The sequence below is a fragment of the Bos javanicus genome, chromosome X (genome assembly GCF_032452875.1).
Source record: "Bos javanicus breed banteng chromosome X, ARS-OSU_banteng_1.0, whole genome shotgun sequence".
Classification (NCBI taxonomy): domain Eukaryota; kingdom Metazoa; phylum Chordata; class Mammalia; order Artiodactyla; family Bovidae; genus Bos; species Bos javanicus.
Genome location: NC_083897.1, coordinates 14,788,160 through 14,804,039, shown reverse-complemented (window position 1 = coordinate 14,804,039; position 15,880 = coordinate 14,788,160).

The window sequence follows — 15,880 nt, the reverse complement described above, 5'->3', positions numbered from 1 at the left end:
GGAAACAGTGTCAGACTATTTTGGGGGGCTCCAAAATCACTGCAGATAGTGATTGAAGCCATGAAATTAAAAGACACTTACTCCTTGGAAGGAAAGTTACGACCAACCTAGACAGTGTATTGAAAAGCAGAGACATTACTTTGTCAACAAAGGTCCATCTAGTCAAGGCTTTGGTTTTTCCAGTAGTCATGTATGGATGTGAGAGTTGGAGTATAAAGAAAGCTGAGCTCGGAAGAATTGATGCTTTTCAACTGTGGTGTTTGAGAAGACTCTTGAGCATCCCTGGCCTGTAAGGAGATGCAACCAGTCCATCGTAAAGGAGATCATTCCTGGGCGTTCATTGGAAGGACTGAGGTTGAAGGTGAAACTGCAATATTTTGGCTACCTGATGCAAATACTGACTCATTTGAAAAGACCCTGATGTTGGGAAAGATTGAAGGCAGGAGGAGAAGGGGACGACAGAGGATGAGATGGTTGGATGGCATCACTGAGTCAATGGACATGAGTCTGGATAAACTGCGGGAGTTGGTGATGGACAGGGAGGCCTGGCGTGCTGTGGTTCATGCGGTCGCAAAGAGTTGGACACGACTGAGCCACTGAAGTGAACTGACTGAAGAAGGTTAGGTGGGCTTCCCGGGTGCTCAGATGGTAAAGAGTTTGCCTGCAGTGCAGGAGACCTGGGTTCGCTCCCTGGGTTTGGAAGAACCCCTGTAGAAGGAAATGGCATCCTGCTCCAATATTCTTGCCTGGAGAATTCCATGGACAGAGGAGCCTGGTGGGCTAAAGTTCATGGGGTCACAAAACGTCAGACAGGACTGAACAACCAAGTGTGTGTGCACACACACACACACACACACACACATGAAGCTTAGGTAATTTTCTCACGGTCATATATATAATTATTAATACTCTTAGAGCTTAAACCTGAATATTTGGATTTAAAATCTGAGATTCTCTCTGTGACATTTTTTAAAATTTTTTTTTAAACTTTAAAATACTGTATTAGTTTTGTCAAATATCGAAATGAATCCGCCACAGGTATACATGTGTTCCCCATCCTGAACCCTCCTCCCTCCTCTCTCCCCATACCATCCCTCTGGGTCATCCTAGTGCACCAGCCCCAAGCATCCAGTATCGTGCATCGAACCTGGACTGGCGACTCGTTTCATACATGATATTATACATGTTTCAATGCCATTCTCCCAAATCTTCCCACCCTCTCCCTCTCCCACAGAGTCCATAAGACTGTTCTATACATCAGTGTCTCTTTTGCTGTCTCGTACACAGAGTTATTGTTACCATCTTTCTAAATTCCATATATATGCGTTAGTATACTGTATTGGTGTTTTTCTTTCTGGCTTACTTCACTCTGTATAATAGACTTCAGTTTTATCCACCTCATTAGAACTGATTCAAATGTATTCTTTTTAATGGCTGAGTAATACTCCATTGTGTATATGTACCACAGCTTTCTTACCCATTCATCTGCTGACGGACATCTAGGTTGCTTCCATGTCCTGGCTATTATAAACAGTGCTGCGATGAACATTGGGGTACACGTGTCTCTTTCCCTTCCGGTTTCCTCAGTGTGTATGCCCAGCAGTGGGATTGCTGGATCATAAGGCAGTTCTATTTCCAGTTTTTTAAGGAATCACCACACTGTTCTCCATAGTGGCTGTACTAGTTTGCATTCCCACCAACAGTGTAAGAGGGTTCCCTTTTCTCCACACCCTCTCCAGCATTTATTATTTGTAGACTTTTGGATCGCAGCCATTCTGACTGGTGTGAAATGGTACCTCATAGTGGTTTTGATTTGCATTTCTCTGATAATGAGTGATGTTGAGCATCTTTTCATGTGTTTGTACTAGTTCACAACTGTTGCTTGACCAACACACTGCTTGACACATAGACATCATAACTGAAAGAAGGAATGTTCACATCTGCTTTGATAGCCCTTCATCTCTCCTTGGACATATCTGTGCCCTTAGCAAGGTGACTGTCATACAGTAAGTGCTTAATGGTGGTCGTTGTACTGGTGGTAGTTCTTCATGACTGATTGTTTCATCTTTCCAGATTAATGCACTCTAATCCTTTTCACCTGTTCTCATAGTCTTCCCTCTCCCATCCCTTCAAACAGCTTTGTTGCTCATATTCTCTGTCTGCAGTCCTTGGGATGAACTGGATATGGGAATTGGGACATACATAGGAAGTTCTAACCATAGCTACCTCTTAAATGCATACATGTTTAATTATGAAACACTTAACAGTTGTCTGTTGTCAAGTTTCAGAAAACAAAATTGTTGTTTAGTGGCTAAGTCGTGTCCGACTCTTTGTGACCCCATGCACTGCAGCACGCCAGGCTCCCCTGTCCTTCACTGTCTCCTGGAGTTTGCTCAAATTCATGTCCGTTGAGTCAGCGATGCTATCTAACCATCTAATCCTCTGCTGCTCTTGTCTCCTTTTGCCTTCAGTCTTTCCCAGCATTGGGGTCTTTTCTTGGAAAAATAAAAAAAAAAAATGACCACAGAACACGACTTGTACTAAAAATGCTTTTGAGAGTTTAGTTAGGGTTTTGTTTCAGATTATAAGTACTGTTGCCCCATCTTTTGCCTTCTCGCTGGATCTGTACACCTGCACATTCTGTGCTAGTACTTGCTGGGCCAGCTTCCCTAGTTTCGTGGGTTTCATTGCTTCCCCCACCTTTGCTTCCCCTTTTGCCTGCTCGCTCTCTTTTTCAGCTGGATGTCTTCTTTCCCAAATCAGAAATATTACTGACAAAGATTTTGAGCTCTCCTCAAAGGGAGAGGACTTAGGATTGCCATTTTTCGCATCTTGCTGACAGATTCTTTAGGTTCAGTTTGATCAGAATGTTTCCTCTCTGACCGATTTTAAGAGAGCTTTGTGGAGGGTCTCCTGCCACCAGCCTCTGCTGCTATTGCCAGTGCAGTGGGACGGAGTGGATTGGCTTTGTGTCTAGACAGAGTTGGGTGGTGTTTGTTTTTCCGGTTTATTCTTGCTTTTGGATGCTGTTACCTCTTTCTTATTAGCACCCTGCTGCTGCTGCTAAGTCACTTTAGTCCTGTCCGACTCTGTGTGACCACATAGATGGCAGCCCACCAGGCTCCCCCGTCCCTGTGATTTTTCCAGGCAAGAACACTAAGGTGGGTTGCCATTTCCTTCTCCAATGCATGAAAGTGAAAAGTGAAAGTGAAGTTGATCAGTCCTGTCGAACTCTTAGTGACCCCATGGACTGCAGTCCACCAGGCTCCTCCGTCCATGGGATTTTCCAGGCAAGAGTACTGGAGTGGGGTGCCATTGCCGTCTCCAAGTGATAGAGAAAAAAGCATTATAACAAGATCTTAGAATTCAAGGTTAGTACTTCAGTCTCCATTTGGTAAAAAAAAAAAAAGGACCCCCAACTTTAAAAGTTCATGCTAGGTTTGAAATATTTAATTTAAGGCTATTCTCACAGTTTTCTTTTGCCTCCCACTTTTTTTGCCTTATGAATGACTTTGTTATAGTGAGTGACAAGTATATCCTATCCTTGCTGATCATTTTTAAGAGGATGGATTTTCATAGAGCAGTGCGTCTCTAGTGGTATAGATGTTTATCTTATGTATTGAGAGTTTATAATTCAATATTTTCAGGTTTTCATTTTTAGTTGAAGACATTGATAAATAGAACTATGACTTTTATATTCATAAGATCTTCTATCTATACTTAATTATCATTGCTGTGAAGTTATCAGTTTTATAGCCCAGTGGTTCAGAGAAATCTAGATCAGTTTCATCATTTCCAGATAGAGAATAGCCAAGATATTTTTAGAAAATATTTGTAACTGAGGTTATTAGATGATTTGAATGCATGAGACTTAGTTAAAAACTTGGGTAGTTTATCAGACTGAAAACTGATTTTCTACCCTAGAATCATGGTGCACCTGAAGTTTAGGATGTGTGTGTGTGTGTGTGCATGCGTGTGCTCATCCATGCATGCGTGTGTGTTTAAGTGTGTGTGTGTGTAGGGAGATTTCTTATAGGAATTGGTTTACTCAGTTGTGGGAGTGGCTAACCAAGCCTGAAATCCATAGGGCAGGCAGTGATAAAGGGAAGATCACCAGATCACCTGCAGGCTCAGACTCCACAGACACAGGCCAAGGCTGTTGTCCACAGGCAAAATGTCTTAGTCTTTTGGAGAAAACTCAGCCTTGCTTTGAGGACCTCTCAATTGAATCAGTCAGGTCCATTCAGATTATCTGGATAATCTCCCTTAAAGTCAATGGTTTAGGGCCTTTAATTACATCTGCAATATTTTTTTTTAACAGCAGCACATAAATTAGTTTTTAAATAATCAGGGGCTGTAATCCAGTTGAGTGGACATATTGCAATCACGCTGTATGTTATCACATGAACTGTTTTTCTGTGTGGTCTCCCTTTTTTTCTTTGTATTTAGGTAAATTTGTAGGTGTGTTCCAGTGGTTACCTTTAGACTATTACTTTTTATAATAACTATTCTCCCTCTACTGCCTTGGTTATCTGATTTAACCTTTATTTGATATCCTTCTATATCTACATATTCCATATGTAACAATAAAACAGATCTAATCTTTAAAGGGATAATTTAAAGAGAAAAATCCATAAATAAAAGGAGACCTGGATCTTACACTGATATGGCTCATCATGTACCTGGGAAAACTGACCCAGTTAACAACAAGAAAAATCCCACTGTAGCTATTATACATTAAAGGTAAAGAAATAATCCTCAGAGCCTCTTGGCAAAAAGTGAAGTAACTTAAGATGAATAAAAGTCAGCTTAGCATCAAACTTCTCTAAAGCCATGTGGAAAGCAAGACCAAAACACAGCAGCATTTTCAAGAAATGCAAAGAAATACAATATGAACCAAGGATTTTACATCTGGCCAACCTGTCCTTCTGGAGGAGGAAAATGGCACCTCACTCCAGTATTCTTGCCTGGAAAATTCCATGGACAGAGAAGCCTGGTGGGCTACAGTCCATAGGGTTGTAAAGAGTCAGACACGACTGAGCACACGCACAAGCTGTCCTTCAATTACCAGTTACAATTTAATCAGCATTTCTATGGGAATTTTAAACTATAATTCAATCATCATTTCCATGATGATATCTTCAATTACTTTCCTGAATTTAGTCAACTTATTTTACATCTCTCTGTTTTTATGTCCACTTGATACATATTGATTTTTTGCATATCAATTACACCTCGATAAAGCTGTTAAAATATTTTAAATAAATATACTTTAAAAATAAAATAGTTAAAAAATTTTATTGGAGTATAGTTGATTTACAATGTTGTGTTAGTTTCTGCTGTAGAGCAAAGTGAATCAGTTATATATATACATAATATCCCCTCTTTTTGAGATTCCCTTTCCATATAGGTCATTACAGAGTATTGAGCAGAGTTCCCTGAGCTATACAGTAGGTCCTTACTAGTTATCTATTTTAGTTATCTATTTTATATATCAGTTCAGTTCAGTCGCTCAGTCGTGTCCGACTCTTTGAGACCCCATGAATTGCAGCACGCCAGGCCTCCCTGTCCATCACCAACTCCTGGAGTTCACTCAGACTCATGTCCATCGAGTAGGTGATGCCATCCAGCCATCTCATCCTCTGTCATCTCCTTCTCCTCCTGCCCCCAATCCCTCTCAGCATCAGAGTCTTTTCCAATGAGTCAACTCTTCGCATAAGGTGGCCAAAGTACTGGAGTTTCAGCTTTAGCATCATTCCTTCCAAAGAACACCCAGGGCTGATCTCCTTTAGAATGGACTGGTTGGATCTCCTTGCAGTCCAAGGGACTCTCAAGAGTCTTCTCCAACACCACAGTTCAAAAGCATCAATTCTTCGGTGCTCAGCTTTCTCCACAGTCCAACTCTCACATCCATACATGACCACTGGAAAAACCATAGCCTTGACTAGACAGACCTTTGTTGGCAAAGTAATGTCTCTGCTTTTCAATATGCTATCTAGGTTGGTCATAACTTTCCTTCCCAGGAGTAAGCATCTTTTAATTTCATGGCTGCAGTCACCATCTGCAGTGATTTTGGAGCCCAAAAAAATAAAGTCTGACACTGTTTCCACTGTTTCCCCATCTATTTCCCACGAAGTGATGGGACCAGATGCCATGATCTTCGTTTTCTGAATGTTGAGCTTTAAGCCAACCTTTTCAGTCTCCTCTTTCACTTTCATCAAGAGGCTTTTTAGTTCCTCTTCACTTTCTGCCATAAGGGTGGTATCATCTGCGTATCTGAGGTGATTGATATTTCTCCTGGCAATCTTGATTCCAGCTTGTGCTTCTTCCAGCCCAGCGTTTCTCATATATAGTAGTGTGTATATGTCAATCCCAATCTCCCAATTTATCCCCCACTTACCCTCCAGTAACCGTAAGTTTGTTTTCTACATCTGTGACTCTATTTCTGTTTTGCAAATAAGTTCATATGTATCATTTTTAGATTCCACATATAAGCGATATCATATGATATTTGTCTTTCTCTGGCTGACTTACTTCACTTAGTATGATAACCTCTAGTTCCATCCATATTGCTGCAAATGGCATTATTTGATTCTTTTTATGGCTGAATAACATTTGATTGCATATATATACCACATCTTTATTTATTCATCTGCTGATGAACATTTAGGTTTCTTCCATGTCTTGCCTATTGTAAATAGTGCTGCTATGAGCATTGAGTTGCATGTATCTTTTAGAATTAGAGGTCTCTGGATATACGCCCAGGAGTGCAATTGCTGGATCATATGGTAGTTCAACATTTAGTTTTTTAAGGAATCTCCATAGTGTTCTCCACAATAGTTGTACCAACAGTGTAGGAGGGTTCCCTTTTCTCCATGCTCTCCAGAATTTATTTCCCTAGACTTTCTGATGATGGCCATTCTGACCAGTCTGTGAGGTGATACCTCAATGTAGTTTTGATTTGCATTTCTGATAATTAGTGTAAAACTAAAACTATTTTTAAATAAATAAAATGAAAAACTGTATAAAAATTTTAAATGAATTTCTAATTTAAAGTATTATTTTTACTATTTGGTGATATATTAAAATTTTCTTTTCCTCATGCTTGATTTGGGGAGAAATTTTCATCACTGAAATATGTTTAATTTTACGATTTTGTTCATATTAACTTTCTGTTTCTGTTCATTTTAAAACAATATATTTCCTTCAATAGCAATAACGATTGCATTAGAATGTAGAAATTAATTAGGCATTTTGATTCAAGAGTCCCTTTTCTCAGATATAAAAGAGTGGGGTTTTTTTGTTTTGTTTTGTTTTTGGTGGTGGTGATGGTGGTTATGACTGTGGAGTGTTTTTTCATTGTCATTCTTTTTTAAAATTATCCCTTTCCTTCTTCCCTTCATTATCAAGCCTCCATGGGATGCTTCCTTTCCAATTTACCTCTTTTCCCCAGAAGATGTTACTTACTGAGACTTCCTTCTGTGATCCAGGAACATTTTTAAATTAAATTTTTATTTTGAGATAATTGTAGACTCAGTTGAATTTGTAAGAAATGATAGAGAGATCCTGTGTACCCTCAATGGTAACATCTTGAAAAAGCACACCCGGGATATTGATATAGATGTTGTCAAGATATAAAATATTTCCATCACCAAAATGATCACTTATGCTGTCCTTAGTCACATCCACTTTCTTTCTACCACCCTCCCCATTCCCTTCTTAACCCTTGGCAACCATTAATCTGTTTGAATGTTACATAAAGAGTCACATAACATGTAACTTTTGGGGATATTTTTTTCTTTTTCTCAGCATAATTCCCTGAACATTCATGCAGGTTATTGCATCAGGTAGTTTGTTCCTTTTTATTGCATGCACATACAGCAGTTTAAATGTTCATTCATTGAAGTTGAATGAATGAAGTTGAATGAACTGGGTTGTTTCCAATCTTGAGCTATCTCAAATAAAGTTGTTATAAATATTGGTGTACACATTTTTGTGTGGGCATAAACTTTAAAAAAAAATTTTTGGAGTATAGTTGCTTTACAAGGTAAGTTTTTATTTCTTTGGAATAAATGGTCAGGAGTACGATTGTGGGTTATATAGTAACTATATGGGTAGTTTTTAAAGAAAACATCAAGCTTTTTCCCAGATTGACAGCCTATTCCACACTGGCAATGTATGAGATTGTTTTCCCACATTCCTGACAGCATTTGGTATTGTTATTATTTTTTATTTTAGCTGTTCTATTCATAGAGATACCTCTTTGTAGTTTTAATGACTAATGATGTTGAATATATTTTTCATGTATAATGTTTAACGGTAGGTTTTTTGTAGATGTTCTTTATCAAGTTGAGGAAATTATCGTCTATTTCTATTTTTCTGAGAGTTTTTACTATTAATGAGTGTTAAAATTTGCCAAATCATTTTTCTACATTGATTAATATGATCTATAATTTTTCTTCTCCAACCTGATGGTGGATTATATCGATTACTTTTCAAGTATTGAACTGGCCTGTGTGTGTCTTTAGATCTTAAGTGAATCTCTCACAGGCAGCACATCTATGAATCTTGTGTTTTTATCTATTCAGGTACCCTATGTCTTTTGATTGGAATCTTTAGTTCATCTACATTTAAAGTAATTATTGATAATGCATGTACTTACTGCCAAATTGTTGCTTCCTGTTTGTTTTTTTGTAGTTCATTTTCCCCCTTTCTTCTTCTTTTGTTCTCTTCCCTTGTGATTTGATGACTATCTTTAGTGTTAGATTTTGATTCCTTTCTCCCCACACCCTGTCGTGTGTGTGTGTGTGTGTGTGTGCGTGTGTGTGCATGTGTGTGTATATCTATTACAGATTTTTGTTTTGTGTTTGCCATGAGGTTCATATATAACTATATATATATATGATTATTTTAAGTTGATTTCTTATGTTTGAATGCATTCTAACAATTCTACATTTTTACCTCTCCCCTCAATTTTTAATGCATTCATCATATTCTATATCTTTTTTTGTGTATCTCTTAACTACTTATTGTGGATATAGGTGATTTTACTATTAATACTTTGTCTTTTAACCTTCTTACTAGGCTTGTAAATGGTTTGTCTACTCTTTACTGTATGTTTGCATTTATCAATCAGATTTTTTTCATAATTGTCAGATTTTCAGTTGTGGTCTTTTCTTTTTGCTTAGAGAACTTCCTTTAAAGTTTATTTTAAAGCAGCCTCATGGTGTTGAACTCTTTTAGTTTTTTTCTTTATCAATCCTTCAAATCTGAATGATAGCCTTACTGGGTAGACTATTCTTGGTTGCAGGGTTTTTTATTTTTATCTCTGTTGAATATATCCTGCCACTCCCCTCTTGCCTGTAAAGCTTTTACTGAAAAGTCAGCTGATACATATGGGAGTTCCCTTATACACAACTAATTGGTTGTCTCTTGCTGCTTTCAAGATTCTCTCTTCATCTTTATACCTTGCCATTTGAATTATGTGTCTTGGGTTCATCTTATTTGGGACTCTGTGCTTTTGGGACCTGGATGTCTATTTCCCCTCCCAGGTTATGGAAGTTTTCAGCTATCATTTCTTCAAATAAATTTTCATCTTCTTTCTCTCTTCTCCTTTTGGGACCCCTATAATGTAAATGTTAGGGTGCTTGATGTTGTTTTGGAGGTCCTGTAAACTATCCTAAATTAATAATTTGTTTTTCTGTTTTCTGTTCAGCTTGGGTGATTTCCACTACTTGGTTTTCCAATATGCTGGTCCATTCCTCTGTACTATTAAATCTACTATTAATTCTTGTGTATTTTGTGAAATCTTGTGAAAAATTCTAATGTATTCTTCATTTAGTTATTGTAGTCATCTCTGTTTGGTTCTTCTTTATATCTCCTAACTCTTTGTTAATCTTCTCACTGTGTTCATCCATTCTTCTCCTGAGTTCACTGAACATCTTTATAATCATTACTTTGAACTTTTTATCAGATAAATTGCGTATCTCCATTTTGCTTTATTCTTAATTTTTATTCACGTTACTTCAATTGGAACATATTCCTCTGTCATTTTGCTTAATTCTCTGTGTTTATTTCTATGTATTAAGTAGGCTGGTTATGTTTTCTAATCTTGAAGATGTCACTTTATTTAGAAGTCCTATGTGACCCAGCAGTATATTCCCCTCTGTTCAGCAGAGCTAAATGCTTTAGGTGTGCCCCATATGCAGGCTGCATGGGCCCTTCTGTTGTGCCAGATTCAACTGATGTGGTTGCTCTGATGGGCAGGGCTGAGTCCTAGGGCACCTGGCTGTACAGCCAGTGTCTCTGGGACTAGTATTGCCCCGTTGGTGGGTGGGTAAGCTCCCAGAGCATATAGGATAAAGAAAGGATTCCAGAAAGGCTCTTGCCAGGACATGTGTCCTCATGATAGAATAAGTTCCCAAAGATGGGTGCTGCCACTGACTGTATCCCCAGAGGATGTCCCAGTTCTCTCCTGCCTGTCTTTGAGGTTCTTCAAGATAAGCAAGTGGGTCAGACTCAGGATCCTTTCAAATTACTGCCTCTGTCTCAGAGAGTGTGAAATTTTTATTTCCTAAAGCCCTCTGGCTCTCCCATATTCAAGCCCTGCTGCTGCTACTGCTGCTGCTAAGTCGCGTCAGTCATGTCCAACTTTGTGCGACCCCAGAGACGGCAGCCCACCAGGCTCCCCCATCCCTGGGATTCTCCAGGCAAGAACACTGGAGTGGGTTGCCATTTCCTTCTCCAGTGCACGAAAGTGAAAGTGAAGTCGCTCAGTTGTGTCTGACTCTTCGAGACCCATGGACTGCAGCCTACCAGGCTCCTCCGTCCATGGGATTTTCCAGGCAAGAGTACTGGAGTGGGGTGCCATTGCCTTCTCCAATTCAAGCCCTGGTGGCCTCAAAGCCAGATGTTCTGGTGGCTCATCTTTCTGGTGCAGGACACAGAGGCTTTGGAGCCCAGTGTGAGTTCAGACCCCTCAGTCCTTGGGGAGAATGTCTACAATTGTAATATCCTCTTGATTGTGCATTGCCTACCCAGGGATATGGCCCTTGACTGTATCATGTCTCTGCCCCTCCCATCTGTCTCGTGATTCTTTCTTTATACCTTCAGTTGTCGAAAATATTTTCTGCTACTACTCAGGTAATTCTCACAGATGATTGCTCTGTAAATAGGCGTAATTTTGATGTGTCTATGGAAGAAGGTTGGCTCTGTGTCTTCCTACTCACCATTTTGGCTACATCCCTTTTTCTACTTTCTTGAGGTGGGCATTTAGATTGTTGATTTAAAATACCTCTTTTCTAATGTAAACTTTTAGCACTATAAATTTCACTCTCAGTCTTGTTTTGTGTTCCACAATTTTTCATGTTTTATTTTCATTTTTATTCAGTTTAGTGTATTTTTGTGTATTTCGTATTTTTAGTTAACATTTTGCTTGCAACTTTCTCTTTGATTCATGGCTTATTTATAAGAGTGTTGATTACTCTCCAAGTGTTTCGAGATTTTTCCTGTTATTTTTCTTTAATGATTTCAAAGTTTTTTCCCATTGTAATTGGAAGACAATATCTGTATGATTTCAACTCATAAAATTTGTTGAGGTTAAGTTCTATGGTATAAAATATTTTCTATCTTAGCATATGTTTTGTGGACACTTGATATAATGTGTATTTTTACCATTGGATGCAGTGTTCTATAAATGTGGATTAGATTCTGTGGGTTGATGGTGTTCTTGAATTCTTCTATATCCTTGTAGATATTCTAATTGTTCTATAATTATTGAAAGAGCAGTGTTTAATTCTTTAAATAGAATTGTGGGCTTGTCTGCTTCTTTATTATTATTATTTTTATTTATTGCTTTTATTTATTGTTCTATTATTTTTTGCTTCATGTAATTTGCAGCTGCATTGTCCAGTGCATGCACATTTCGTGTTGATTTCTCTTCTTGGTGGATTGATCATTTTATCGTTATATAATATCCCTCTCTGGGAAATTTTTTTTTGCTTTAAAGTCTAGTTTATCTAACATATGTACTGGGGTGAAAAATTTGAGTTGCCCAAAGTACATGCTCCCAGCTGAGGCTGAGCAACACAAAGCTCTGCTTTCTGGTTTCAGCTGTCATAGAGCTGATGGCCAAAGGATGGAGATGACAGGGGGCAGTGCAGAGTAATTCAAGAAACTCTGGCTCTGGGGCCAGTTGGATGGCATTTGAATTCCAACTCTGGCACCTATTAGTAGGGCAGCCTCAGGCAAGTCACTTAACACTTTTAAACCTCATTTTCTTTTTTGAAAAATTTTAAAAAAAAGTTTCTATCAGGATGAACTGATTTTAGGATTGAAAATTACAATCCCAATGAAAAATGTACAGATGTGTACTAGGAATAATAAACATATAACTGGTCATAGTACAATAAGTTGAACTATATCAAAAGTGAAGTATTTTCTCTTTGAAAGACACCAAAAAGAAACTTAAATGGCAAAGCACAGATTAGGAGGAAGTATATACAAAACAAACGTCTAGAAAAGCAACAGAAAAGTTGCCTAGCCTCTCGGACCTCAGTTGTCCTCATTTTTAAATGGAGATGCTTATAGAATGTGCCTCACAGAAGCTGGGAGGATTAGATACGATTCTGCAGTCAAGCACTCAGCATATAGCAGGTGTTCAGGGCTTGCTGATTCTTTTAGCATCTCCTTTTTTTTTTTTTTAACCAAATAATTGACTAATTTCCTGATCAACATAGATGACATCTGCTTTTGGTCTTCTGTTCCCCATGGGACAGCATTTTTGAAGAAACACATTGACACATTCCTTAACCTGAGAGTTTTAGAAGACCTGGAGTGTATGTGTGGGTGTGTGTGTGGAGGAGGAAGATGGCAGAAGGAGAAATGAGTAACATTGGCATACCAGTGCTCCCAGGAAAAATGCCCTCATAGACCACAAAGCCCTGGAAAGAGTAGGTGCTTACAGTGTTCTTACTGACTGAGGGAGTGGGAGTGGGGTGAGCTCTGGATTAGCCTGTTTGGTTTCCTCATACTTGAAATGGGGCTTGTTAGAAGCAGTGGTATGTATACTACACCTTCCCTTCCCCCAGAGCCTACTTGACCCAAATTAGAAGTACTTAAGACTCCTTCTTAGTCAGATTTCACATCATATACAGTTGACCCTTGAACAACACAAATTTGAACCGCATGGGTCCATTTACACACGGATTTAATGTACTACACGATCCGTGAATGGCTGAATCCACGGCTGTGCAATCACAGATACAGAGGTATCTGTAAAGTTATAGATGGATTTTCGACTATATGAAGGGTCAGAGCCCCAACCCAGTTCAAGGGTCAACTGTTTACCATTGGAAGTTGTCACAATTTATGACATCATGGTCAAAAATTTAAACACTGTCTCTGCCACTAACTAGCTCTGTGAGTTACTTAAGCTTTCTGAGTCTCACTTTACTTGTCTGAAAAATGAAGGTGCTGAAAAAGGTGGCTGTCAGAATTAAAATTAAAACTACATTTAAATTCTTAGCTCTGTCCTCACATGTAGTGAGAACTCTGTAGTAACTTTTGGTGCAGTTGCATCTGTAGGCCAGAAGCATTACACATATTATCTCTAACATTCTATGCTCCTCGGGCCCCTTTCCATGTTTCACTAGCCTCAGAAAGCACCTGATTATCCTTAGGGCGCCCTGGACTCCCACAGTGCCTGCCCACCACAGCATTACCCACCTCCAGCCTCATTTCTCCTCTCCCCCTCCAAACTCAACCGCCCAATTTCCTATCAGTTCAGTCTCTCAGTCGTGTCCGACCCTTTGCGTCCCCATGGACAGGGGCACACCAGGCCTCCCTGTCCATCACCAACTTCCAGAGACTACTCAAACTCAAGTCCATTGAGTCGGTGATGCCATCCAACCATCTCATCCTCTGTCGTCCCCTTCTCTTCGCGTCTTCAATCTTTCCCGGCATCAGGGTCTTTTCAAATGAGTCAGTTCTTCGCATCAGGTGGCCGAAGTATTGGAGTTTCAGCTTCAGCATCAGTCCTTCCAATGAATATTCAGTGTTGTTTTCCTTTAGGATTGACTGGTTATTCATTACCTCTTGTTGTCCACCAGGTGGCAGCAGAGAACGTGAGGAGCCCATACGCTCTAAGCAAAACTGTATAAAGGCTTCTGAATTCTGAGGGGGTTTCCTGAAGAACTAAACAAGTTTCTTAAGGGAGGAGAGATTTTGTTTTTTGTTTGTTTAAAGCCTTCCCCAAAGCACACTGCATGGACCATCTTAGCCCATAAGTCAGGTTACAGCCTTATACAGACTTATACAATTCATTCATGTATTTCTACCTCCCCTCACCCTTCCTGTCAAACATTTGGGCCAGGAGGACTTTCTTTTAAGACAAGGTGTCCCCCGGACACATTTTCAAAGATTCTTTAAATCTTCTTAATCCCTCTGGCTGGGAGACAGCTTCTCCGCCTGATTTCTAACCTCTCCCCATTTCCCCAGTCACTAGCTGGTACTTCCTGGAAGATGTCCCATTGAAGACATTCCTATGAGGTTGGGAGGGCAGAGGAAGTATTAGTTAGTGATAGCTGGCAAGATTTACAAGGCGCCTTGACTCTGGAATCCTCAAAATTCTAGAGCTTGAGCATTTTATTTTATACGATAGTACAGTATTGGAATAAAATGTTATTCAAAGATAAGGCAGATAAATAGCGAGGTTCAAGGTGGAGGGAGAGAATTTAAGAAAGGGCTCTGAGGAAGACAGGTGGATAGAGGCTGCATAATATACATCAGTTTCCACAATTGTAAAATGGGGGAAATGACAGTTGCTATCACATAAATGGACGTGAGTCTGAGTGAACTCCGGGAGTTGGTGATGGACAGGGAGGCCTGGCGTGCTGCGATTCATGGGGTCGCAAAGAGTCGGACACGACTGAGCGACTGAACTGAACTGAACTGAAGGTTATCATAAAGAATGAGAGTTATTTCTTGTAAAACACTTGTGAAAGTACCTAGCAGGTCGAAAGTGCTATCTTTAATATATATAATTGTAGTACTACAATTATCTTATTATTACCAGTCCTTCATCACACTAAAGCCTTCCAGATGGGTGCCTTAGGAGGCTAACCCTTTTCTGGTTCTCAGTCACTTCAGTGACTCCTGATTCCTACTATCTTGAATTCTTTCTGACACATCACAGGATCTGTGACATTCTTCTCTAGGATGACTGTGTTAATTAACCCCTACTTTTACCTAAAATCAGTGAGCAGCAAGGAGGCTGGTGATGAATGAGTATAGAGGTGTTTCAAAGAGCCAACCTACAGCCTATTTGTGGGACCAGCATACTGGTGGATATCAATCGGAGTAAGCCATTTTTAGCACCAACAAGAGAGCTAGGGCTTTTTCCCTAGTTTCATTTCTCCCTTCTTTCCTCATGGCAACTTTAGCCATTGCACTCTGTAGCTGCTTCCCAAGTTGGCCTGAGTGATTATTTCCTCACCCAACCACATTATGTGATCATGCACCTTTTTTTTGTGTGTGATTCAATGGTTGTTTATTTCTAGGAGGATGTGAAACATAAAATGTTTGAGATCGTATAGTGCAAACCATTATTTTATAGACCAAGCCTCAACCCAGAAATAGGAGTGGACTTGCTTAAAGTTACAATGCTAGCATGTTTATTTCTTCCCAAAATTTAGGCTTCTTGAGGGTAGGGACCATGGTTTCTACTTAATTAGTATTTCTCTCTACATAGCATCTAATATGGTAGAAAGCTAATGATATTACAAATTACAAATCATCTTAGAGTAAGAAGACTTGGGTTTTGAGAAAACATCACTTACTAACTACATGATCTAAGTTGAGTTGACACACTCCTTAGACTTTG